Source organism: Ascaphus truei, chromosome 20 (assembly GCF_040206685.1).
Source record: "Ascaphus truei isolate aAscTru1 chromosome 20, aAscTru1.hap1, whole genome shotgun sequence".
Lineage (NCBI taxonomy): Eukaryota > Metazoa > Chordata > Amphibia > Anura > Ascaphidae > Ascaphus > Ascaphus truei.
In genome coordinates this window covers 2,860,934-2,874,066 of record NC_134502.1, presented here as the reverse complement: position 1 = coordinate 2,874,066, position 13,133 = coordinate 2,860,934, and the positions used below count along the sequence as shown (strand labels likewise).

The following is a 13,133-nucleotide window of genomic DNA, read 5'->3' as shown; positions in this document are numbered from 1 at the left end:
TCCTTCTCTTACCGTGAACCTGACAACTGGAACGATCTACCTGAGACTCTCAAAGAAGGAAAGCACGAGGCCCATCGCCCTAAGTTATCGTTCAAGCTTCAATAAAGGGAAAGTAAAGCTGTAGACATTAGAAATGTTGGAGTAAGATTGTGCCCTGAGAATGGGGAAAAGACTCTGGTGGTTCTTCTGGCTCCAGCATCACATAAACGGAGGTTGCAGACTCAATTTGACGCTTTGTTCTACAGTGTCAAATTGCGAATCACGTCACTGCAAAATGCTCAAAGAACTAGATTGGTCATCACTTGAGGGCAGATGTAAAGTACATCTTTCCTGTCTTGCCTTCAAATACTTTCTGGGCAAGCTACCCGCCTATTTGAACAAGTTCCTCACCCCTACCACATGCAGCATTTATCATCTGAGATCTGACTCCAAAAGACTGTTCATGGTCCCAAGGTTCAGCAAAGTATCCGGCCGCTCCTCCTTCTCTTACCGTGCATCTCACAACTGGAACAATCTACCTGAGACTCTCAAAGTCGCCCACAAGTCTAAGTTTCTCAGAGAGAAATAGAGAGACGGAGAGACGGAAAGAGAGAGAGAGAGGGAGACAGGGAGAGAGAGAGAGAGAGAGAGAGAGAGAGAGAGAGAGAGAGAGAGGGAGAGAGGGAGAGAGGGAGAGAGAGAGGGAGAGAGGGAGAGAGGGAGAGAGAGAGAGAGAGAGAGAGAGAGAGAGAGAGAGAGAGAAAGAGAGAGAGAGAGAGATTGAAGCAAGAAAAAATAAATTGAAATCCAAAATCAGAGATAGAAAAAGAGAGAGGAAAGAGTCATCCAGAACGAGAGAGAGGAAAGAGTCATCCAGAACGAGAAAGACAAAGAAAAACAAGAAAGACTAAAATATATAAAAAGCAACAAAATAAAAGATCAAACTGTAAATCAATAGTTTTTTTTTAATGATTTGTCAATTACATAATTCAATAGAAAATTACACATACATTCCAATAGTTTCCCCCTCCCTACGGTGGTCATATTCCTATACAGTACCCTAGGGTCAAAAATAAATTTAATTATTAAATGATTATATATTAGTAAAAAAAAATGATACACTGTATACTGAGTTAGAGCCTAAGAACAATACAAAGATGACAAATAAATTACAAAAAATATTACAAATATTTTTTTTATCTGCGATTATGCTTTGCAAATCAAGAATCAGAGAGATGACAAGGCTACGGAAACCAGAATGCATTGCAAATCAGAACCAGCGAGATGACAAGGCTATGGGGACCAGAATGCATTGCAAATCCAGAACCAGAGAGGAATCTTGACTGCAGGATCCGAACCCCTTACAGTACTTTGCACTACAGCAGCAGGGATAGTCTCTAGAGTTATGGGATAACCGCGCCTCTGAGCGCCTCTCCCCATTATAAACAAGGACAGAGTATGTCTGACAGCTCCTATTCTTTCTTGCTGAATCCAAAATGGGGGACATAAGACGAAATTCCTCCTTGGACTGTCCCCCCCAGCGCTACGACAACATAAAGGCTGAAAGAGAGAAACATTATATAAGGTCATTTACAGTGAATCCCCTATTACAGATCCATATTACTCTCCCCTATTAGAAATCCCATCTACTTTGCCATATTACAAATCTCCTATACTTATCCTATTTGAATTTCCATGTATTTTCCCTGTTATAAATACATTTTATTTTCCATATTATGAATTCTCTTGACTTCCCCCTATTAGAAATCCCTATACTTCTCCAACTAGAACTCCCATTTATATTTCCCTTATTAGAAATAATTATTACTCCCTCTCTTCCTTTCCAACACCAGTGATATAGTCACAGAAGATGATATGTGTATGTATGTAAGTATATATATATATATATATGTGTGTGTGTGTATATATATATATATAACAATGAAGGAGAGTGCAGGCTCCATAGCGTGATTATGTAAATAAAAATGAATTAAGCATAGAACATAATAGAATCATTCCTCAGGTATCAGATGAGGCCAATGTATGTGTGTATGTATGTATGTATGTATGTATGTATGTATGTATGTATGTATGTATGTAGTATGTATGTATGTATAGACAAACACAAACAGTAGAGTAGCGCTACAAATTGTGCCCTAATTGTGTGTGGTAACGGTGGGCTATAAAAGATAATTATGGGCGAATGAAACAACAAAGGATAGAAAAATTAAAAATAATGAGCCACAAGTGGGGTCCACTCATATGAAAAAGCCCAACACTTACCGCACATAATAACAATGAAAATGGTGAATAAATAAAATATATTCAAACCATTGTAAAACCAGAACCAGAGAGAGATCAGGAATGTGGGTCACAGAATGCATGCAATTTTTTAACATTATAATCTTACCAGACAGCAGAGACTGCACAGGAGTAAGGCTAGAATCAGAGATGTCAAAACCAGGAGAGCGATTCCCCACCCAGGGACTGCAGAGGCTATGGGAGAGAGACATGCTATCTCATATGTGTCAGGGGGGACAGACTCATAGTTCCCTTCTGTCTGTGTCACTGTGTCACCCTGCGGGGGAGGGACAGACTCATAGCTCCCTTCTGTCTTTCACTGTATCACCCTGCGGGGGGAGGGACAGGCTCATAGCTCCTTCTGTCTGTGTCACTGTATCACCCTGAGGGGGGAGGGACAGACTCATAGATCCCTTATGTCTGTGTCATGTATGTGTCCAGTATTTTCCTCCTGGACATACAGTAGTGACCTGACGCACCTGTCACCATTGAGTCCAGTATTTTTGGAGAACTCACCTGGCAAACCTAGGGGGGAGGGACAGGTACATAGCTCCCATGTGTCACCCTGTCAACCTACACTACAGATACAGACTGTGTTGGTGTCATCAGATCCGTACATACCTGTTGAGTTTGTATCAGCCGCCTCTGAAAGGAAGAATATAAAAAAATAAAAGTGTTAGAATAAGAGAGAGAGAGAGAGAGAGAGAGAGAGAGAGAGAGAGAGAGAGAGAGAGAGAGAGAGAGAGAGAAGAGAGAGAGAGAGAGAGAGAGAGAGAGAGAGAGAGAGAGAGAGAGAGAGAGAGAGAGAGAGAGAGAGAGAGAGAGAGAGAGAGAGAGAGAGAGAGAGAGAGAGAGGGGAGGGGGGGTAGAATGAATGGATGGGAGGAACCGAAGGAGCGAGGGAGGAGAGGGGGAAGGAGGTACAGAGAGAGGTGAGCGAGAGGGAGAGAGGGGGAGAGAGAGGGAGGGGAGGGAGAGAGAATGAAAGAGATGGAGAGAGAGGGGGAGAGAGAGAGAGAGAGAGAAAGAATGAAAGAGAGAAGGAAGGAGGGAGATAGAAGAAGAGTGAGGGATGGGGAGAGAGACAGAAAGGAGAGAGAGAAAAAGAGGGGAGTATTAAAAAGGACATTATGATCCTCTCACCTGCTCCCTGCAGACTCAGTATGAGACAGGCAGCCAAAACCCACAGTCCGGCTTTACACAGGGAGCGCTCACTAGCCATGCTGCTTCCTGAGTATAAACCCACTCCAGGGACAGCTGTTAATGTCAGGTGTATTCCCAAAGCTCTGATGTCCCCTACCTGAGACCTTCACACTTATATACCTCCCGCTCACAGGACAGTCACTCAGGTTTTATGACTGAAGCATCGTCACAGGAGTCCTGCGGATTTATAGCGGATTAACCAGAATTTTGTCCTAACGTGCCCATATATATATAGACACACTTATTTTATGGCTTAGGAGTATCCAGCATGGCACTTTTTATTAATGTAAATAAACTGTGTTATAATTTATAATACATAAATAGAAAGAAAATAGCATAGCAAAAAGTGACCCTGCATTACTCATTCATTTCTCCATGAGTTGTTCTCTCACTGGTCCATCAAGCCCAGCGTCTCTGGGTCCGGAAGTGTATATATATCATAGCAATTGTGAAGGAAGTACGCAGGGATCACAAATGTCAAAATCTCGCTCCGTTTAATCCGTCTGCAGAGCAGCTACAATCACGGTGAGTGGCGTTTCTGGCACCATCACTTTCCCCAGACCTTGCACCAGGTGTGTGACTGTACCCGCCCTGCGATGGATTAAACCCAGTAAGCTTTTGACATTTTTTTTAATTCCCGAGGGCTCCCTTCAAATTGCTGGGAAAGAGAAAGGAAAAAAAAAAGAGCGGGAGGGAGTGAGAGAGAAAGTGAGAGAAAGTGAGAAAAGGGGAGAAGGAGGGGGCAGGGTTCAATGTATGTGAGAGAGGAACAGCTTCAAGTACCTCTATTTCCCAAAACGGTATAGGCTCAGGCCAGGTCCCCGCTGGCTACTGCAGCGCCCGCTGTGGCGGACGCTGCAGGGACAAGATCCGAAACCACAATGGGGTCTGCGCCAATAGAAACTCCTGCTCTCAAGAAAATTGAGAGCAGGAGTCGCGATGGAGCGCTAGGCGGTGGTTCAGCCAATGAGGGCGAAACTGCCGGTGACATCACGACCACGCCCCCATCACGCCCCCCCATCTTTCCCCCTGGAGGTCTCTGCAGTCTCTGCGTGCAGCGCAGTCAGCGGGGGCCGCAGCCTTAGAGGTACCACCGACTGCCCCTCCAACCCATAACTGTGTAGTCCTAGCAGATGCAATAGATAGTCCTAAAAGCCTCAGAGTCTCTGCCCTCCTCTCTTGTTCTAGCTGTACTGTATGTATGTATATCTTTATTTATATAGCGCCATTTATGAACACAGCACGTCACAGCAGTAACACACGTGACACAATAATATAACACATCGTGGGAATAAGCGCTTCAGACATAAAAGTAACATTAGAAAAAGGAGTCCCTTCCCCGAAGAGCTTACACTCTAAGTGGCAAGTAGGACGAACGAGCAGAGACAGTAGGAGGGTGTTCTGGTAAGTGCGTCTGCAAGGGGTCAAGGGCAGTGCCCACGCGATGTAATGTATCAACCACGGAGCTATCCAGAGGTGTTTAATTACAGGCGCAGGAAGTACTGTATGGTCATGTTATTTGGTAGAATTACTCCTGACAGTTTAATTACAACTTTATTATTGACAACTTTACAAGCTTTTCCCAGTTGATTACATATATGTAATTATAACTTTTTTCTATATATAAATATATATCACCACCTTCAGCCCGTGTCTCCCCACTGCTGGATGAGGCCTCCCCAATGATCTCCCAGGTACTGCGGTTACAGCCTCTCTCCTCCACGTACATATAAATATATATCACCACCTTCAGCCCGTGTCTCCCCACTGCTGGATGAGGCCTCTCCAATGATCCATCAGGTACTGTGGTTACAGCCTCTCTTCTCCACGTACATATAAATATATATCACTACCTTCAGCCCGTGTCTCCCCACTGCTGGATGAGGCCTCCCCAATAATCTCCCAGGTACTGCGGTTACAGCCTCTCTTCTCCACGTACATATAAATATATATCACCACCTTCAGCCCGTGTCTCCCCACTGCTGGATGAGGCCTCCCAATGATCTCCCAGGTACTGCGGTTACAGCCTCTCTTCCCCACGTACATATAAATATATATCCCACCTTCAGCCCGTGTCTCCCCACTGCTGGATGAGGCCTCCCCAATGATCTCCCAGGTACTGCGGTGACAGCCTCTCTTCTCCACGTACATATAAATATATATCACCACCTTCAGCCCGTGTCCTCCCCACTGCTGGATGAAGGCTCCCCAATGATCTCCCAGATACTGCGGTTACAGCCTCTCTTCCCCATGTACATATAAATATATATCACCACCTTCAGCCCGTGTCTCCCCACTGCTGGATGAGGCCTCCCCAATGATCTCTCAGGTACTGCGGTTACAGCCTCTCTTCTCCACGTACATATAAATATATATCACCACCTTCAGCCCGTGTCTCCCCACTGCTGGATGAGGCCTCCCCAATAATCTCCCAGGTACTGCGGTTACAGCCTCTCTTCTCCACGTACATATAAATATATATCACCACCTTCAGCCCGTGTCTCCCCACTGCTGGATGAGGCCTCCCCAATGATCTCCCAGGTACTGCGGTTACAGCCTCTCTTCCCCACGTACATATAAATATATATCCCATCTTCAGCCCGTGTCTCCCCACTGCTGGATGAGGCCTCCCCAGTGATCTCCCAGGTACTGCGGTTACAGCCTCTCTTCTCCATGTACATATAATATATATCACCACCTTCAGCCCGTGTCTCCCCACTGCTGGATGAAGGCTCCCCAATGTACTCCCAGGTACTGCGGTTACAGCCTCTCTTCTCCACGTACATATAAATATATATCACCACCTTCAGCCCTTGTCTCCCCACTGCTGGATGAGGCCTCCCCAATTCTCTCCCAGGTACTGCGGTTACAGCCTCTCTTCTCCACGTACAGTACATATAAATATATATCCCACCTTCAGCCCGTTTCTCCCCACTGCTGGATGAAGCCTCCCCAATGATCTCCCAGGTACCGCGGTTACAGCCTCTCTTCTCCACGTTGCTCCAACACCATTGCTCCCTGATCCCATTCTCCTATCAGACATTTGTTCATCATCTTTGTCTTTGATAACCCCTGGAATTCACTTGAGTTCTATCTTTGTCCAATGATCGTAATTTCTTCTTGTGATTTGAACGACCACTTATGATGATGTCACTTTTGTTCGCTTCCGAACCTTTCCTACTCTCTCCTGTCTCTGCGGGTAAAACATCTCTTCATACTTATTTGAGTTGTCTGATGCTTCCAAATTGTCTTGGCATTTATTGTCCAAGTTTCGCATCCATACGTGAGCACGGGCAGGATACATTGGTCTAACACTGGACCACAGAGGCCTCAATATCCCCAATAAACACCATAACAGCAATTTTTAGGGAAGATGATCACAGCTTATATTACACATATACAGATACATAACAAATAAATAAATAAAAAGAGAACTTGGACTCACCCTTTCTAGATGTGAATCTGGTGCTCTGGTACTGTACTTCCACCAACATGTACAATCAATATATACAAAGCATGAATTTAGACCGACACTCACCCAATACACACTTACTAACTCAGTGAAGCAATTTAAAAAAAAAATTTTTATCAAAATTTACAAAAAAATTATTTGACAAAAATACTGTTCAATCACAAATTGAAACTCACGGAGAATGTAAATGGCAAGTGAAAAGTATCTTTAAAAATACATATTTACCATGCGCATTTCCCAAAGAAGCAAAACTAGCATTTCAGTGGACCAGGCCTTTTTCTGTACTGTACATACTGTATACAAATGCATACAGAAGGTTCTCAAATCTGCACCATAAGGCTCTCTTCCATTGAGCCAATGATCCATCATATTAAGGCTTGTCTGTGTCCATACACCAGACATCCTGCTGACTTGGTGCTCGTGAATCCCAGTAGGGTTCAGCAGGTCCGCTGTCCATGGCCACACATGCCCCAACTAGGAACGCTCCTGCGGGTAAACTGACCTTTGACTCTCTAACTTTCTTAATCATAACTGACTCTGAACCTCCTGTTTCACCACCATCGTCAAGGCTATTTAACCCCTTAAACCATCCCTAAACAAGCTCATCTCCGACTCCAGCCCCCTTGCCAAACCCAGGTTCCATAAATATCCAACCCAACCTCTGACAGATGCACTCCATCATACCGAAATACACCTCTGACACCCTCTTCCAAATCTCCATGTCTTCTTGAAAACCCTGTAAACCCAACAACATTTTTCCATTGATTTATTTAATTTCCTCTAGCACCTTTTTATTGCTTTAAAACTCCTAGCATCCCTCTAATAACACCTCTGTACTACCTCTGACCATACCAACTTCATATCCCTGTAACGGGAGGGGGTAACCAGGCTATCTAATAGCGGTTAAGCCCGCTGGTTACCCCTGAACCCGTGGGGTCCCTGGTAACTCCATAAGCCAGGGACCAGGGATAATACATGCTGGAAAATAAAATGACCCTGTTTTTACTATTTCATGTTCCCTTAGACCTAGAACTGTGGAATTTCTTGTGAGTCAGTTTTAGGATGGATATGTGGGTGGAAATACAATTATTTTGGTTGCAGGAGTTTGGGGGCCAAAGTTGACAGCAGTCATTTAATTCTCCCCGGCAGGCATAATTGCCGGTACGCGGGGTGAATTACACCGGGGCTTCCCAGTGTCCCCAGATACCTGGATTTCTAGCCCAAATATCCCAAAGTTAGTACCATTATAAGTATAATGTTCCCCAAAGTATATTCTCTAATAAAGTGTACTTTATATTGTGTTCTGTGTTTACTATAAGGCTCTATACAGACAGGCCAGGCATATGTTTAAAGTGCCAGCTAGTCTGCGTAGAGTCCATAGTTCAATTCGGAGAGGATGTCAAGAGGTGGGAGAACCATTTGGTGAGCATCGGAAGGCTAGGTGCCAGTTCCAGAGAACAGGGGGCACCCACTGGGGCCCCGTTTGTGACTGCAGACTTAGTGGAGCCAGGTAATGGGTTACTTGGGGGGGAAGATGCTGCTTGGGGTCACATTTCCCATTGGCTAATTCATATTTCCCGCCCACCCATTTTTTTCAAGATGGTTTGGCACGCCCCCTGTCTCTGACATCATCAGCCAGATGGGCTGCTGGGAAAAGTTCCCACACTGAGTGGCAGAAAGGCTCTGCCCATGTTAAAACATAGGATAAAGTAGTCTATGAAAGGGGCTGCCACAGATCAAAGCTCCCTCCCTCTCAGTCTTTTCAGACTTATAGGCATCCTTGGAACTAGTCCAGTGAAGCGCTGGGAAGGCTTCCCAGGGGCATTGAGGTGCCAGGGACTCCTAGCCCCAAAGCTGTGGACTGGTTCTGAGGAGTAAGGTTATCTGTTCCAGGCTTATTCCAGTGACGTGGAGTGAACAGGGTAACACCTTTTGCTGAAGCAGACGCCCTGCAACTAGGAAAGTCTAGTTCTCAGACCCCAGTAAGTGTGTACATTCTCTGTATTTTGTATTTCTGTGTGTTTCCGAGGTCTTTATCCAAATACACCTCATTTTATTTCACCGCCTTGTTTTCACTTGTGACTGATCCCTTAAATATAAATGTGTTAAAAGACCAGGTCTAACCGTGACAATCCCGATATTGTAACCGTAATCGATTCCAATCCCCCCTCATGTCCCTAATTTACTGTAGTGCCAACGAGTATTCTAAAACAAATCTGGGGCAATCGCCAACAAGACCCAGGTACATGCTGGGTACATGCTGGGTACATGCTGGGTACATGCTGCAAACATTTCAGTGCCATTTCTGCAGACAGACTGTATTTGGAAGTGGATTGTATTTGAGATAGGATCGGAGTTGGCTGACCATGGGCTATAGAAAACGGTCGATATACTTGGATAGGTTGCTCGAGACCGACCCAATTCCTTAAAGGATTGGGTGACTAGGGGGTGACACTAGTGACGTAAAGGATACGTCACTGGAATTACAGGATTTTCTATAAATAGGAATTCACTTTCTTGTATGGTAATTATCCCTTCTCTCTTAGCCTGGTCGAGTATAACTCTCTGTTATGGTAGGATCAGTTTTCATTCTTTTGTAGGTGTTCATGTCTCCTAGAATTATATGTGCTTCCATAACATAATCTGCCCTGCTCTGAATCACGGGACCTTCCCCTTTATCAGCTTGTCTAAACACGATGTCTTGGTTGTTAAACTATTCCTTAAGAACTTTGTTTCTCTGCTCTTGACAGGTTTTCTTTAATGTGGAGATCCTTCTTGCTTAAGGCCACGAATGACACATTGGATTGACACTTACACATTTAATCACATTTTGTATTGTATATTGTATGTCTTTATTTGTAGAGCGCCATTAATGTACACAGCGCTCCACAGCAGTAATACACGTGTTAGTCATATAAATAACAAAAAATATAAATAACAGGTCATGGGAATAAGCGCTTCAGACATAAACGTAACATTTAGGAAGAGGAGTCCCTGCTCCGAGGAGCTTACAGTCTAATTGGCAGGTAGGGAGAACGTACAGAGACAGTAGGAGGGAGTTCTGGTAAGTGCGTCTGCAGGGGGCCAAGCTTTATGTATCATGTGTCTAGTAATATCTACGGTGCTACTCATATGCATTTACTCCTAGAATTTAACATTTAGATTTGATCTTATGGCCAGTATTCGCACATGGCTCGTTGTTTGATTCCATCTCCAATTCAAGTAACTTATCTAGGGTGTCAGGTACTGTAAGATATCTTGGGGGCTCGCTGGAAAAGTTTTGGATATTGTGGATATGTGTTCAATATGTGGGCCTACTCGTGAGACATGGCGTACTGTAGCGCCGATGAGTATTCAAAAACAAATCTGGGGCAATCACAAACAAGATTCAGGTACATGCTGGGCACATGCTGGGTACATGCTGGGTACATGTTGGGTACAGTACATGCTGGGTACATGCTGGGTACATGCTGGGTACATGCTGGGTACATGCTGGGTACATGCTGGGTACATGCTGGGTACATGCTGCAACAATTCAGTGACATTTCTGCAGACAGACTAATGGCCGATCGGATTAACTGCGGGGGTCCCTGGCAGTCCCATTCAAACTGAATGGGACTGCCAGGGACCCCTGCTGTGTCGGGCCATTAGCCTCTGCAGAAATGTCACTGAAATGTTGCAGCATGTACCCAGCATGTACCCAGCATGTACCCAGCATGTACCCAGCATGTACCCAGCATGTACCCAGCATGTACCCAGCATGTACCCAGCATGTACCTGAGTCTTGTTGGTGATAGCCCCAGATTTTCCAAGGCAAGTTTAAGGCAAGTTTTAGAATCCTCGTCGGCGCAACTGTACCTCATCATTCTTACAGAAGTGCCTTTTCAGTGGAAGGGTCCTGGCATATGTATTTAAATCCATGAACAAATCACATTGATTAGGACTAGTGCTAGGTGCAAACAATAATCCTTTGCTGAGGTGTTTTTATGAATATCACTCAGGGTGAAATTGGATAGATTAAAAATGCTGTCAGCTTCTTTGGGATTCTGGGCAGTTTTCTTAGTTTCCCTGATCCTTCTTCCTCCTCTTGTTCCTCGCCTGACCTTCTGGAATGCTTTCTTGCTATCAGTCTCATATTCCCTGGACTCGTCCCCTCGTTTAGATCCCTGCCTTCCCCTAAAAAATCCATATTGGGTTGGGTACTGGTCGTATCTCTAGGTTCTTCCTATATCTTGGTATGGCCCCTTCATGTGTGAAATTTCTGTTTCCCGTGTGTTTATTTGCAGGTGTACAGGCATACCCCGGTTTAAGGACACTCACTTTAAGTACACTCGCGAGTAAGGACATATCGCCCAATAGGCAAACAGCAGCTCGCGCATGCGCATGTCAGCATGTCCTGAACAGCAATACCGGCTCTCTACCTGTACCGAAGCTGTGCGCAAGCGGGGAGACTATAGAGCCTGTTACACACGCGTTATTTACATCAGTTATGCACGTATATGAGGATTGCAGTACAGTACATGCATCGATAAGTGGGGAAAAGGTAGTGCTTCACTTTAAGTACATTTTCGCTTTACATACCTGCTCCGGTCCCATTGTGTACGTTAATGCGGGGTATGCCTGTACAGTCTTTATTGTGCTTCATTCACCATTTCCACTGTTGTGGGCCATGAGGCTATTGTACCTGCTAGGTGTGTGTGATTAGGGTGTATAAGGTGAGGGTTATGGGTTGGTTTGAGTTGGGGCGTTGAGATCTCATGTTTTTTTCCCCCTCAATTCCTATGTGTATTAGATGAATAATCCTTAAAATCCCGTACAAACCTCCTCTGCTTGGTGATGCTTATCTGCTGTTCTAAATCATTGACCCTGATTTTAATGTTTGTGTCAATTTGCTTGCATCGGGGGGGGGGGGGGGGGTCATCTTTAAATGTCTCCAATTCTAGCAGGATTGCCTTAAATTATTTTCTTGCTTTGAGATTTCTCCTCCCTGTACTTAGTGAGTAAGCGCGTAAGGTTAAAAGAGGAGCTGTCCTGTTCTGTATAGAATTCAACCTCATCTGTATTAAAACTCAGTTTATTTATCATTCTGAGACCCCATGGGGTCCTATTGTCTTTAATATACATTTCTAGTAGGCTGTACCAATCTCGTGCTTTATATATATAGAGAGAGAGATGGAGACGGAGACGGAGACGGAGGGAGAGAGGCAGGGAGGGAGGGAGGGAGAGAGGGAGGGAGGGAGGGAGAGGGAGAGAGGGAGGGAGGGAGTGAGGGGGGAAAGAGAAAGGGGGAGAGAGACAGACAGAGAGAGAGAGAGGGAGAGAGAATATTGAAAGAAGTGGCTTTCCACAAAAAGGTTAGACTTACACGGAAGAGTATTCAAAGAGTAGAAATGGTTTATTATTATGAGCACCATATTAATATGAGTATAATAGCCAGAACTATATTTTGTGTGCAGGACAAAGCAATCAAGAGTACTCTTCTCTGACCAAGACAAATTAATTTTGTTCAGGGTGTAATACTTAAACCTTTGAAAATCTGTCACACCAATCATTCTTACTAATAGCGTTCTCTCTGCACATACTCCAACACCTCCCTCTTTCTGTAACTGTACTTCCTTGGTTTCATGATATCTGTTGCTGGGCCTAGCTGTGTGAAACGTGCATGCTCCAATACCTCCCTTCTTCTGTAACTGTACCTCCTTGGTTTTCGTGTGATCTGTTGCTGGGCCTAGGTGTGTGAAACGCGCAGGGGAAACATCTCTATGCTGCCTCGTCTCAGGAATTCCAATGTTGGCTAAATAGCTGAATTTGCTCTTTCATGCTGCCTGGGAGCCTGGCAAAGAATTACCCGCCCCCCAGTGACATCACGCAATGGCAAAGAATTACCCGCCCCCAGTGACATCACGCGATGGCAAAGCACTACATTTCCCATAATGCTATGCACCCATAATGCTACGCATCTTTGCTCCAACTGGCACAACAAAAAAATGTTGTTTATAAACAAGCCTTACAATGAACATGTACTTTGGTCCGCCGGGGTGGGGGGTGGGGAAAAACGCGGCAGCCAGCCATGGGGACCAGGGCGGAGAAGGAACACCCCTCCCCCCGTTACCTTCTCTCGCCCCGCGCGGGTGCGCCGTGGAAGAGGGGGGGGGGGTGGGAAGGGAAGGAACACTGC

The 13,133-nt window shown here is 45.0% G+C and overlaps 1 long non-coding RNA gene across 1 annotated transcript; it reads right to left on the bottom strand.

Moving 5' to 3' along the window:
- Positions 1 to 964: 964 nt before the first annotated feature.
- On the bottom strand, positions 965 to 3,971 carry LOC142471347 (uncharacterized). The gene is made up of 4 exons (XR_012789415.1): positions 3,424 to 3,971; positions 2,902 to 2,925; positions 2,390 to 2,475; positions 965 to 1,539 (listed from the first exon to the last, which is right to left on the bottom strand). It is a non-coding gene; the product is annotated as an uncharacterized LOC142471347 (long non-coding RNA).
- Positions 3,972 to 13,133: the final 9,162 nt, after the last annotated feature.